Source organism: Mesoplodon densirostris, chromosome 14 (genome assembly GCF_025265405.1).
Source record: "Mesoplodon densirostris isolate mMesDen1 chromosome 14, mMesDen1 primary haplotype, whole genome shotgun sequence".
Lineage (NCBI taxonomy): Eukaryota > Metazoa > Chordata > Mammalia > Artiodactyla > Ziphiidae > Mesoplodon > Mesoplodon densirostris.
Window position 1 is genome coordinate 55995999 of NC_082674.1, and position 12895 is coordinate 56008893.

Here is a 12895-nt window from a genome sequence, read left to right on the forward strand (position 1 = left end):
AGCAATATATCCCATCTCTGGCCACTGAGATGGTCCAGTGAGAGTCAAACCCAAGATTTTCATTCAGTTTTTTTGGAAAATAATTCTCCATTTCTGCTGGGTTTGTGGTTATGAGAATATAAGCTGGAGAAGGTCACCATGATGGAAGAGATTACCGGGAGTGAAGTCCACCACATAGATGAGAGCAGATACCAGCAATGGACAGACTCAACATCCTTTGGGGAATAGAGCCAGGTATACTTTCTATATCTCAACTGTTCAGCCAACACATATCCTTTTTGTTTAACCTGGTTTCAGTTGTCATTTTTTCTATCACTTGCAATCAAGGTGTCCTGATTAACCTAACAACTAGAGAAAACATGCCTGGGTTTGAGATCAGAAGACCTGAGCTTAAACTCTACCTCTGTCACTAATTGGCCATTTACTTCACTTCCCCGAGCCTCGGTTTCTTTATCTGTAAAATGCAGTAAATGATGCCTGTATTGCAGGTGTATTGGTCAGCATTCTTCATAGTAAGCAGCCAAAAGTGACTCAAGCAGAAAAGGAATTCATTGGAAGGATATCAGATAACTCAGAATTGAGGAGAAGGCTGAGGAAACAGTATTGGAAAATGGGCAGAGACCAAGGGAAGCTGAACAGCCAGAATGTCAGCTAAGATGCAGCTGAAGGAGCAGTCCCGTTAGGATGCTGCCAGCTCTGGATGCACCACTGTGTGACGCTCCAGCTGTGGGATACTGCGTGGCTCTCAGCTCCATGCCTCTTGGCACTCCCTCCACATTTAAGCCTGTTTGGAGCTGGACATCCTATTGGGTGAAATGGTGGAAGTTTCTCGGAAGGGAAGAGGGCTTGGATGTTAAGCCACCTAACATGATGACAAACGTTCATGACAAAAGAGCCGCTGAGAGAACTGCATAATGTCATGGCTGTAGAGGCCCATTGCTGTGCTCAATCGGTGTTAATTTTTCTTTCCCTTCTTCACATTTCTGCTCAGGGCTGACTCTACCAATCCTGTAATTCTCTTTGTCTTCAGAGAACCACCTCTGACCAAACCCCAGATCTAACAGGCCTGAGTAGGCTGGACAGCAGATTCCTGCCTCTGTACACTAAAGTATTCAGTGACTTTTCCTGTCACTGGGGACCTCTCTATTCTGCTGAGTTTGCTCAGTTTGTCTTTGCTATGCAGAGGCTCAGCTACTCTGCTAAATGGTTAGGTTCTTGAGGACATGGTCAGCATCTATTACATCATCTCCCTAAAAGTGCTCAGGACACACCCTAGCACACAGTACATGCTCTTTGGGTCAGTGTGTATTTAATGATTGGTCCCAAATTAGGATTGACTGGATGACCGTTTCCAGGAAGACCATGGTTTGGAATGTATTCCTAGTGTCAAGAACTGTGCCTTGAATATAGGTACCTGTTGAATGGATGGGTGGACAGTAGTGGCAGAGTAGGCAACATCCACTACCCTACTGTGGTCCTTCCTGTAAGTGGGATCTTGTACTGTGCCACTTGTTATATATCTCACACACTGCCACCAGGTCAGTGTCAATGATATTAGTGATGGTTTACTGGGCTCTGCATAATCTCAGGTAAGAGATAGAGGTGTACCCTGGAGAATTGAATCCCTCTTTGAGCTGTGGGCATGTGGGGTAGGCAGGCCATCCAACAGCAGTAGCCGTCTAGGAAGACCTCTTATGTGCTGGGAACTGATGTACAAATATGATGGAAATATAGCCTGCGCCTTTGAGGAACTCAGAATCTAGTGAGCTCGCAAAGCATAGCTTCTTAGATGCTTTGAAATTAGTCCTCAGCACAGAGTGTATCCTTAGGAAGCATTAAATAAGAGGAGGACAAATTCCTGTATTGACGACACCATTTGTGTGTCTGGGTGGATTTTAAGTTCTGGAGGATTTTCTTGGAGAGAGGTGATTTAACATTCCTTTTTTATAATTCAGGTCAGAGGCTTCTCAGCGTAGTCTCCTGTCTCCTGATGTTTCTAGCATCTCTCATGACAGCTTACTGCCACAGTTCTAGGACTTAATCTTGCCCAAGCCTTTTTACTCTGACAAATTGGTAACTCCTCTGAGTGTCATGTGTGTGTGTTTGCATGTGCACGTGCATGTGGTCCTGTGTGAAGACGACGATGTACTGGGAGAGGTGTGGAAACCAGAAAAGAGAGCAGGATGATGTGTAACTGTTAGCTCTTCTTTTCCTGATTCACCATCAGTGACACCATTAGTGCTTTGCCTGTTTAACCACTTTGTGTTAGTCTCCTAGGGCCTTTCCATGTTCAAGAGCCTCAGGGTCTTTTTTTTCCATGTTCTGAGAGCCTGCAGGGGGCACAGCTAGGCAGACAGGGATGGAAGGTGATTCTCTCCGTGATCTGTCTGTCTTTGATGACAAGCATTTAGAGCCTTCTTTGTGGGGTGCCTCTTCATTAAAGGAGTTAGTGCAATTTTCTCTACAGCGACTTTGGAGGTGGGATGAGTCCTCCCTCAGTGCCTAGTTCAGCGCCCCAGGCTTAGGAGATGTTCAAAAGCACATTGCTCATCGCTGCTGCTCGTCTGCCCTGTGCAATAGCTTCGCAACTTGGCCTTATGCTCGGTGAATTCTTAGTGTTTCTCCCAAATGCACTCAGTTGTTCCACAATCCCACAAAGGTCATATGGTCTGTGCACCAGGCATGTAATTTGCTGATCCCATGATTAGACATGCACACAACCTCAGTGCTATTAAAATGAACTCTGCAGTTGGCTTTTGGATTGCTTTCCCCAAAACAAACCTCCTAGGCACATGTGTATGGAATTAGTCCTCAGATCACTCTGGCCTGCAGCACACTGGCGTTAAATACTTTAGCTGTGTGGTACTTCCACAGCTGGGGACAGCTCAGGTTTCTGTGATCAGGTATGTCTTGGTCCTGGTGCCTTCCTTGCACCTACAATCCCAAGGTGAGGGGTTCCTCACCCTTAGTCTCTTGTGGTTTGGGTATCGAACTTGAGGGAAGATTTCTTGGTTCTTTCTTTCTCTGATATTGTTCTTTTGTTGTCTTGGCAACTAAAATAATAATCTTAAATGTCTGTGTTTGTATATTCTTTGGAGAATATTTTATCACAGCTCTTTTCCAAGAATGCCTGTCTCATGATGCATTGATTACTCCTCAGTGTCTTCCTTTTGTGTATGTGTGTGTACTTATTTTCTGCATTTGGGAGAAAGAAATGTTAGCATGATGTAACCAGCCCCTGGGTTGAGGATCAAGAGTCCTCTGTTAGTACAGGGCACTTCACATCATTGGCCTTCAGTTTCCCAGATTAAATGGACTGGATGATTTCTATAAGCTGTGAACTGCCATGACCCTAAGCCAGAATTAGGTAAAAATGTGCCATTACTTGCTGTGATTCTTACAAGAATCTTGTCCATTATGCATGGGAATTTTCTGATTCTTCACTCTCTCCTTGACCGGAATATTTTTCAATTGCTGAAATATGTTGCTTCATTTACCTCAGTCATTCATATTTTGAGGGAGGGGTGAATGCTACCAAGTAAACATGATACTGGCAGAAAGCTGACGCTGTCTCAAGCCTTTGTTTTACTCTGGTTGGAATGAACGTCATAGAAGTTCCTTCCTCTGGTTTTTAATAGAGCTCTTGTACTTGTTCCTTCTCTCCTGCAACTGGCTGCCCTCATCACCTGTTTGTCACTTATCAACTTGAAGACTTCAGGGAAACTTCAGACATCCCTGAGAAAGTGAGTCCTCCTGGGATAGGAGGCCCCTGGGAGGGTAGAGCATCTAAACACTGGCTTGGAATCCCTGACATCTGACATAGAGATGCTTCCTTCAACCTTGACTTTAGAGTCATTTGATTCTGCTTTGGGCCCATGGATGGTGGTTGGGGAGGGATCTTTGGTGCCTGTGACAGGATGGCTCCTCTTTGGCCATATCATGTGTTCATTTGAGAGCTGAAACAGGAACATCACCCAGGGTTTGTTTTCCTTGCATCATTGGACAGTAAAAGCAACATACATAAGAGAGGTCTCTTCCTTTATTTTAGCATTTAGGTAGAAAAGAGAACAATCAGAAGTGTATGATATGAGTTTAAATGGTAAGTGCACATTTATCATTTAAAATACAATAGTTAAAAATAAATAATATTTTAAATAGTAGCACTGAACCAGTTGTTAAAATGTTGAAATACTTCTTTACTGGGGGGTAAATAGCTGCTGCCTTGAGTTTCCTGTGTGGCCATGCTGCCATAGCCTGGTCATTACCCCTGAGCTACCAGATAATTACTCCCCGTGATCCTGGCCTAGTAGGTGGTCTCTAGCAGCCTGGTACAGCTCTAAGACTGCTGTTCATTCCTGTAGAAGGGTTCATGTACTGTGCCACTTGTTAAATATCTCACGTGTTGCCACCAAGATAAACGTAAATGATAATAGTAGTGATGGTTTACTGATCTCCCACTATGTGCTTGGGACCAACTTTAAACTTTGGAGGGCAGTGGCTGTGTCTTCATCTTTTGGATCTAGCACACACAGCACTCCACAGATATTTTCTCAGTAGTAAACAATCTCATCTGATCCCATCAGCAATATTTCAAGGCACATGTTTTTAACCCCGTTTTATAATTGCTAGAAAGGAGTCCTAAAGAGTCCAAATAACATGCTCTGGGTCCACTTAAGGGGTGATGGAGTGGAGAGCTTAACCCAGGAATGTCACTCCAGATCCAAAGACTCAGCTCTCCTAGAGTGCTATGAGATGTTCCCAAACTTCTCAATCCCTGCCAACTAGAATGGTGCCTACATTTGGGGGTAATTTGGCTTGAAGTTCCATGTGAAAGATGGGTGGGAAGTAGGGGAGTGTGTATGTGAAATGGTGCAGGAGGGAGAGGCTGTGGATCCAGGAGAAGGGGCCCTAAGATCATCATGAGAGGTTAAAACACACACCCCTCCCCCACACTGTAAGTCTCCTCCCTGCAGGAAATGGAGAAAAAAAGGTCAGTATGAGAAGAAACAAGAAATCAGCCACCCTACAACATACCTGTTCTCCCATTACCCCTATGTGGATATAGAGAGAAGGGGGCATCTATTTTCCAGACGTACTAATGGTTTCTAATTAAGGCAGGGACATAGGATTTGAGTGTTTGGAGACCTTCTTTACTGTGTTAAATGAGGCCAGAGCAATTGGAGGAAGCTGGTCAGAACAGGGAGCCTGGGGTTAGGGTTAGGACAAACATCTCCAGTTTCTGAGTTTGTGTATATGCCTCTTGGTAGCTTGCCCTGGCTTATTTGCATCATCAGAGTTGCGTAGAGACAGGGCACAAAAGCCTGGGGCTATGTTTTAGTAATTACAGTTGATAAAATTCATTAAAGGGTAATAAAGTAATGTCTGCCTCATTTTGGAACTTTTGTATAGATAGGCATAGCTATCAAAAACACTATTTGTTAACCCATGGTAATAGCTATCATTTATTCAGCGCCTCCTCTGTCCTGGGCTTTATATATTTTGATCTCATTTAATGTTTTCAATACCTTATATGATAGTTATTTCAATTGTGAGAGATTGAACCTCAATTCTTCACTCCCTCTGTGGCTTTACAAAGACTTCATGGGAAGGAGAGGTGATAGAGTGCGTTCCCCCTACTTGACTTTAGGTTATGCAACTGCTTTGGCCAATGAGATCTTAGCAGACATGACTTGACCAGGGACTTGAGATATGCTTGCAGTTTGCCTGCCCCTGTGCTCCTGTGGCTTGCCAGGAGAGGAACATTCCCTAGGTTGCCACTGGTTTTAGGAGAAAATGGAAACATATGAACCCAACCCACAGCCTAGAGCCGAGCTGTGCTGACCCTGGCCAATCCCAGTAGACCTAAAATTGCTGGCAGACCTGTGAGCAAGACAATCAGTGTTTTTTTTTTTAAGACAGTGAGATTTTGAGATTATTTGATATGCAGCAAAAACATACAATCTTAGTTTCCAAGAGTAGATGCTGAGGTTCAAAGAAGTTAAGAAGCTTGGCCAGAATCACCAAAGTAGCACAGTAGAGAGAGGCTGGGTTCAAACCATGGTCCACCTCATTTCAAAGTTATATTATTGTTTGGAAGAAGTGCCCCATATTGGAGCAAGCTTGAGGTTAAATAGCATAATGGACATATTAGAAGTGTCTCCCCAGGCCTTATACCTGGTGGAGGGGACGGTCAGTGAGTTTGAGGATGGTTGTCAGAGAGAAGCTGATCTGACCTCTGTCACCTCTGCTTCGAGAATGTGTTTCTTTAACATAGGAGTGAGATTGCTGCTGGAGATATTTCAAGTTGCTGAGGCAACTGGCAGCCCTGAACATCACCTAGTGTCATTTGCTTCCCAGTTCCATTAACTATGACGGTGCCCCTCCTGGGTCATCACGGGCTGAGTCTTCAACAAATCTCTTTCCTGAATGTTTAATATACTGTAGGCTTATTGACATTCTATATGGGGAGCCTCGTTTTTCATTTATTAATTGTTATGAGAGTTATTTTTGTTGTCTTAAATATAAAACCTCCCTCTAGGGAGTTCTGGGGCCCATTATAGATATGAAGAACCCAACACTCCTCTGCTTTTTTTTTTTTTTTAACATCTGTATTGGAGTATAATTGCTTTACAATGGTGTGTTAGTTTCTGCTTTATAACAAAATGAATCAGCTATACATATATATATATATATATATATATATATATATATATATATATATCCCCATATCTCCTCAATCTTGGGTCTCCCTCCCTCCCACCCTCCCTATCCCACCCCTCTAGGTGGTCAAAAAGCACCAAGCTGATTTCCCTGTGCTATGCGGCAGCTTCCCACTAGCTAGCTATTTTACATTTGGTAGTGTATATATGTCCATGCCACTCTCTCACTTTGTCCTAGCTTACCCTTCCCCCTCCCCGTGTCCTCAAGTCCATACTCTATGTCTGCGTCTTTATTCCTGTCCTGCCCCTAGGTTCTTCAGAACTTTTTTTTTTTTTGGTTCCATATATATGTATTAGCATATGGTATTTGTTTTTCTCTTTCTGACTTACTTCACTCTGTATGACAGACTCTAGGTCCATCCACCTCACTACAGATAACTCAATTTCGTTTCTTTTTATGGCTGAGTAATATTCCATTGTATATATGTGCCACATCTTCTTTATACATTCATCTGTTGATGGACACTTAGGTTGCTTCCATGTCCGGGCTATTGTAAATAGAGCTGCAGTGAACATTGTGGTACATGACTGTTTTTGAATTATGGTTTTCTCAGGGTATACGCCCAGTAGTGGGATTGCTGGGTCATATGGTAGTTCTATTTTTAGATTTTTAAGGAAGGTCCATACTGTTCTCTGTAGTGGCTGTATCAATTTACATTCCCAGCAACAGTGCAAGAGGGTTCCCTTTTCTCCACACCCTCTGCAGCATTTGTTGTGTGTAGATTTTTTGATGATGGCCATTCTGACGGGTGGGAGCTGATACCTCATTGTAGTTTTGACTTGCATTTCTCTAATGATTAGTGATGTTGAGCATCCTTTTATGTGTTTTTTGGCAATCTGTATATCTTCTTTGGAGACATGTCTATTTACGTCTTCTGGCTGTTTTTGGATTGAGTTGTTTGTGTTTTGATATTGAGCTGCATGAACTGCTTGTAAATTTTGGAGATTAATCCTTTGTCAGTTGCTTCATTTGCAAATATTTTCTCCCATTCTGAGGGTTGTTTTTTCATCTTGTTTATGGTTTCATTTGCTGTGCAAAAGCTTTGATGTTTCATTAGGTCCTATTTGTTTATTTTTGGTTTTATTACCATTTTACTAGGAGGGGGTCAAAAAGGATCTTGCTGTGATTGATGTTATAGAGTGTTCTGCCTATGTTTTCCTCTAAGAGTTTTATAGTGTCTGGCCCTACATTTAGGTCTTTAATCCATTTTGAGTTTATCTTTTGTATATGATGTTAGAGAGTGTTCTAATTTCATTCTTTTTCATGTAGCTGTCCAGTTTTCCCAGCACCACTTATTGAAGAGGCTGTCTTTTCTCCATTGTATATCCTTGCCTCCTTTATCAAAGATAAGGCGACCATATGTGCGTGGGTTTATCTCTGGGCTTTGTATGTTGTTTCATTGATCTATATTTCTGTTTTTGTGCCAGTACCATACTGTCTTGATTACTGTAGCTTTGTAGTATAGTCTGAAGTCAGGGAGCCTGATTCATCCAGCTCCGTTTTTCTTTCTCAAGATTGCTTTGGCTATTCAGGGTCTTTTGTGTTTCCATACAAATTGTGAAATTTTTTGTTCTACTTGTGTGAAAAATGCCATTGGTAGTTTGATAGGGATTGCACTGAATCTGTAGATTGCTTTGGATAGTATAGCCATTTTCACAGTGTTGATTCTTCTAATCCAAGAACATGGTATATCTCTCCATCTGTGTGTATCATCTTTAATTTCTTTCATCAGTGTCTTATAGTTTTCTGTATATAAGTCTTTTGTCTCCTTAGGTAGGTTTATCCTAGGTATTTTATTCTTTTTGTTGCAATGGTAAATGGGAGTGTTTCCTTAATTTCACTTTCAGATTTTTCATCATTAGTATATAGGAATGCAAGAGATTTCTGTGCATTAATTTTGTATCCTGCTACTTTACCAAATTCATTGATTAGCTCTAGCAGTTTTCTGGTAGCATCTTCAGGATTTTCTATGTATAGTGTCAAGTCATATGCAAACAGTGACAGCTTTACTTCTTTTCCGATTTGGATTCCTTTTATTTCTTATTCTTCTCTGATTGCTGTGGCTAAAACTTCCAAAACTATGTTGAATAAGAGTGGTGAAAGTGGGCAACCTGGTCTTCTTCCTGCTCTTACTGAAAATGGTTTCAGTTTTTCACCATAGAGAATGATGTTGGCTGTGGGTTTGTCATATATGGCCTTTATTATGTTGGGGAAAGTTCCCTCTATGCCTACTTTCTGGAGGGTTTTTATCATAAATGGGTGTTGAATTTTGTTGAAAGCTTTTTCTGCATCTATTGAGATGACTGTATGGTTTTTCTCCTTCAGTTTGTTAATATGGTGTATCACACTGATTGATTTGCATATATTGAAGAATCCTTGCATTCCTGGAATAAACCCCATGTGATCATGGTGTATGATACTTTTAATGTGCTGTTGGATTCTGTTTGCTAGTATTTTGTTGAGGAGTTTTGCATCTATGTTCATCAGTGATGTTGGCCTGTAGTTTTCTTTCTTTGTGACATCTTTGTCTGGTTTTGGTATCAGGGTGATGGTGGCCTCCTAGAATGAGTTTGGGAGTGTTCCTCCCTCTGCTATATTTTGGAAGAGTTTGAGAAGGATAGGTAGTTAGCTCGTCTCTAAATGTTTGATAGAATTCACCTGTGAAGCCATCTAGTCCTGGGCTTTTGTTTGTTGGAAGATTTTTAATCACAGTTCCAATTTCAGTGCTTGTGATTGGTCTGTTCATATTTTCTATTTCTTCCTGGTTCAGCCTTGGAATGTTGTGCTTTTCAAAGAGTTTGTCCATTTCTTCCAGGTTGTCCATTTTATTGGCATATATTTGCTTGTAGTAATCTCATGATCCTTTGTATTTCTGCAGTGTCAGTTGTTACTTCTTGTCTTTCATTTCTAATTCTATTGATTTTGAGTCTTCTCCCTTTTTTTCTTAATGAGTCTGGCTAATCGTTTATCAATTTTGTTTATCTTCTCAAAGAACCAGCTTTTAGTTTTACTGATCTTTGCTATTGTTTCCTTTATTTATTTTTCATTTATTTCTGATCTGATCTTTATGATTTCTTTCCTTATGCTAACTTTGTGGTTTTTTTGTTCTTTTTTCTCTAATTGCTTTAGGAGTAAGGTTAGGTTGTTTATTTGAGATGTTTCTTGTTTCCTGAGGTAGGATTGTATTGCTATAAACTTCCCTCCTAGAAATGCTTTTGCTGCATCCCATAGGTTTTGGATCATTGTGCTTCCACATCATTTGTCTCTAGGTATTTTTTGATTTCCTCTTTGATTTCTTCAGTGATCTCTTGGTTATTTAGTAACATATTGTTTAGCCACCATGTGTTTGTGTTTTTTACATTTTTTTCCCCTGTAATTCATTTCTACTCTCATAGCATTGTGGTCAGAAAAGATGCTTGATATGATTTCAATTTTCTTAAATTTACGGAGGCTTGATTTGTGACCCAAGATGTGATCTATCCTGGAGAATGTTCCATGCGCACTTGAGAAGAAAGTGTAATCTGCTGTTTTTGGATGGAATGTCCTATAAATATCAATTAAATCTATCTGGTCTATTGTGTCATTTAAAGCTTCTGTTTCCTTATTTATTTTCCATTTGGATGATCTTCCATTGGTGTAAGTGATGTGTTAAAGTCCCCCTTTATTATTGTGTTACTGTTGATTTCCTCTTTTATAGCTGGTAGCAGTTGCCTTATGTATTGAGGTGCTCCTATGTTGGGTGCATATATAGTTATAATTGTTATATCTTCTTCTTGGATTGATCCCTTGATCGTTATGTAGTGTCCTTCTTTGTCTCTTGTAATAGTCTTTATTTGAAAGTCTATTTTTTCTGATACGAGAATTGCTACTCCAGCTTTCTTTTGATTTCTCTTTGCATGGAATATCTTTTTCCATCCCCTCACTTTCAGTCTGTAGGTGTCCCTAGGTCTGAAGTGGGTCTCTTGTAGACAGCATATATATGGGTCTTATTTTTGTATCCATTCAGCCAGTCTATATCTTTTGGTTGGAGCATTTAATCCTTTTCATTTAAGGTAGTTATCAATATGTGTGTTCCTGTTACCATTTTCTCAATTGTTTTGGGTTTGTTATTGTAGGACTTTTCCTTCTCTTGTGTTTCCTGCCTAGAGAAGTTCCTTTAGCATTTGTTGTAAAGCTGGTTTGGTGGTGCTGAATTGTCTTAGCTTTTGCTTGTCTGTAAAGCTTTTGATTTCTCTGTCAAATATGAATGAGATCCTTGCTGGGTAGAGTAATCTTGGTTGTAGGTTCTTCCCTTTCATCACTTTAAATATGTCCTATCACTCCCTTCTGGCTTGCAGAGTTTCACTGAAAGATCAGCGGTTAATCTTACGGGGATTTCCTCTTATGTTATTTGTTGTTTTTCCCTTGCTGGTTTAAAATTTTTTTCTTTGTGTTTAATTTTTGATAGTTTGATTAATATGTGTCTTGGTGTGTTTCTCCTTGGATTTATCCTGTATGGGACTTTCTATGCTTCTTGGAGTTGATTGACTATTTCCTTTCCCATATTAGGGAAGTTTTCAACTATAAACTCTTGAAATATTTTCTCAATCCCTTTTTTTTCTCTTTTTCTTCTGGAACCCCTATAATTTGAATGTTGGTGTGTTTAATATTGTCCCAGAGGTCTCTAAGACTGTCTTCAATTCTTTTCATTCTTTTATCTTTATTCTGCTCTTCAGTGGTTATTTCCACTATTTTATCTTCTAGATTCCTTATCCGTTGTTCTGCCTCAGTTATTCTGCTATTGATTCTTTCTAGAGAATTTTAAATTTCATTTATTGTGTTGTTCATCATTGTTTGTTTGCTCTTCATTTCTTCTAGGACCTTGTTAAACGTTTCTTGTATTTTCTCCATTCTATTTCCAAGATTTTGGATCATCTTTACTGTCATTACTCTGAATTCTTTTTCAGGTAGACTGCCTATTTCCTCTTAATTTGTTAGGTCTGGTGGGTTTTTACCTTGCCCCTTCATCTGCTGTGTGTTTCTCTGTGTTCTCATTTTCTTAACTTTACTGTGTTTAGATTCTCCTTTTTGCAGGCTGCAGGCTCATAGTTCCCGTTGTTTTTGGTGTCTGCCCCCAGTGGCTAAGGTTGGTTCAGTGGGTTGTGTAGGTTTCCTGGTGGAGGGGACTAGTGCCTGTGTTCTGGTAGTTGAGGCTGGATCTTGTCTTTCTGGTGGGCAGGACCATGTCTGGTGGTGTGTTTTAGGGTGTCTGTGACATTATTATGATTTTAGGCAGCCTCTGTGTTAATGGATTGGGTTGTGTTCCTATCTTGCTAGTTGTTTGGCATAGGGTGTCCAGCACTGTAGCTTGTTGGTTGTTGAGTGGAGCTGGATCTTAGCATTGAGATGGAGCTCTCTGGGAGAGCTTTTGCCATTTGATAACGTGGAGCCAGGAGGTGTCTGGTGGACCAGTGTCGTGAACTTGGCTCTCCCCCGTCAGCGGCACAGGCCTGCATCCGGCTGGAGCACCAAGACCCTGTTAGCCACATGGCTCTGAAGAAAAGGGAGAAAGAAGAAATAAATAAATAAATAAAATAGTTATCAAAATAAAAAATAATTATTAAAATAAAAAATTAATAACAACAGATAAAAAAAGAAAGAATGAAAGAAGAGAGCAAACAAATCCACCAATGACACCAAGTGCTAAAAACTATCCAAAAAAAAAAAAAAAGCAAAAAAACACAACAATAACAACAAAAATGGGCAGACAGAACTCTAGGACAAAGCAAAGTTATACAGTCAATATCACCCAAAGAAGCATACACATACACACTCACAAAAAGAGAAAAAGGAAAGAAATATATATATCTATATTAAAAAATAAAAGGCAGAAGAGCAACCAAATCAATAAACAAATTTACCAATGATAATAAACTCTAAATACTAAACTAAGATAAACATAAAACCAGAAAAAAAATTAGATGCAGAAAGCAAACCCCAAGTCTATAGTTGCTCTCAAAATCCACCGCCTCAATTTTGGGATGATTTGTTGTCTATTCAGGTATCCCAGAGATGCAGAGTACATCAAGTTGATTGTGAAGATTTAATCCGCTGATCCTGAGGCTGCTGGGAGAAATTTCCCTTTCTCTTGTTTGTTCGCACAGCTCCTGGGGTTCAGCTTTGGATTTGGCCCTGC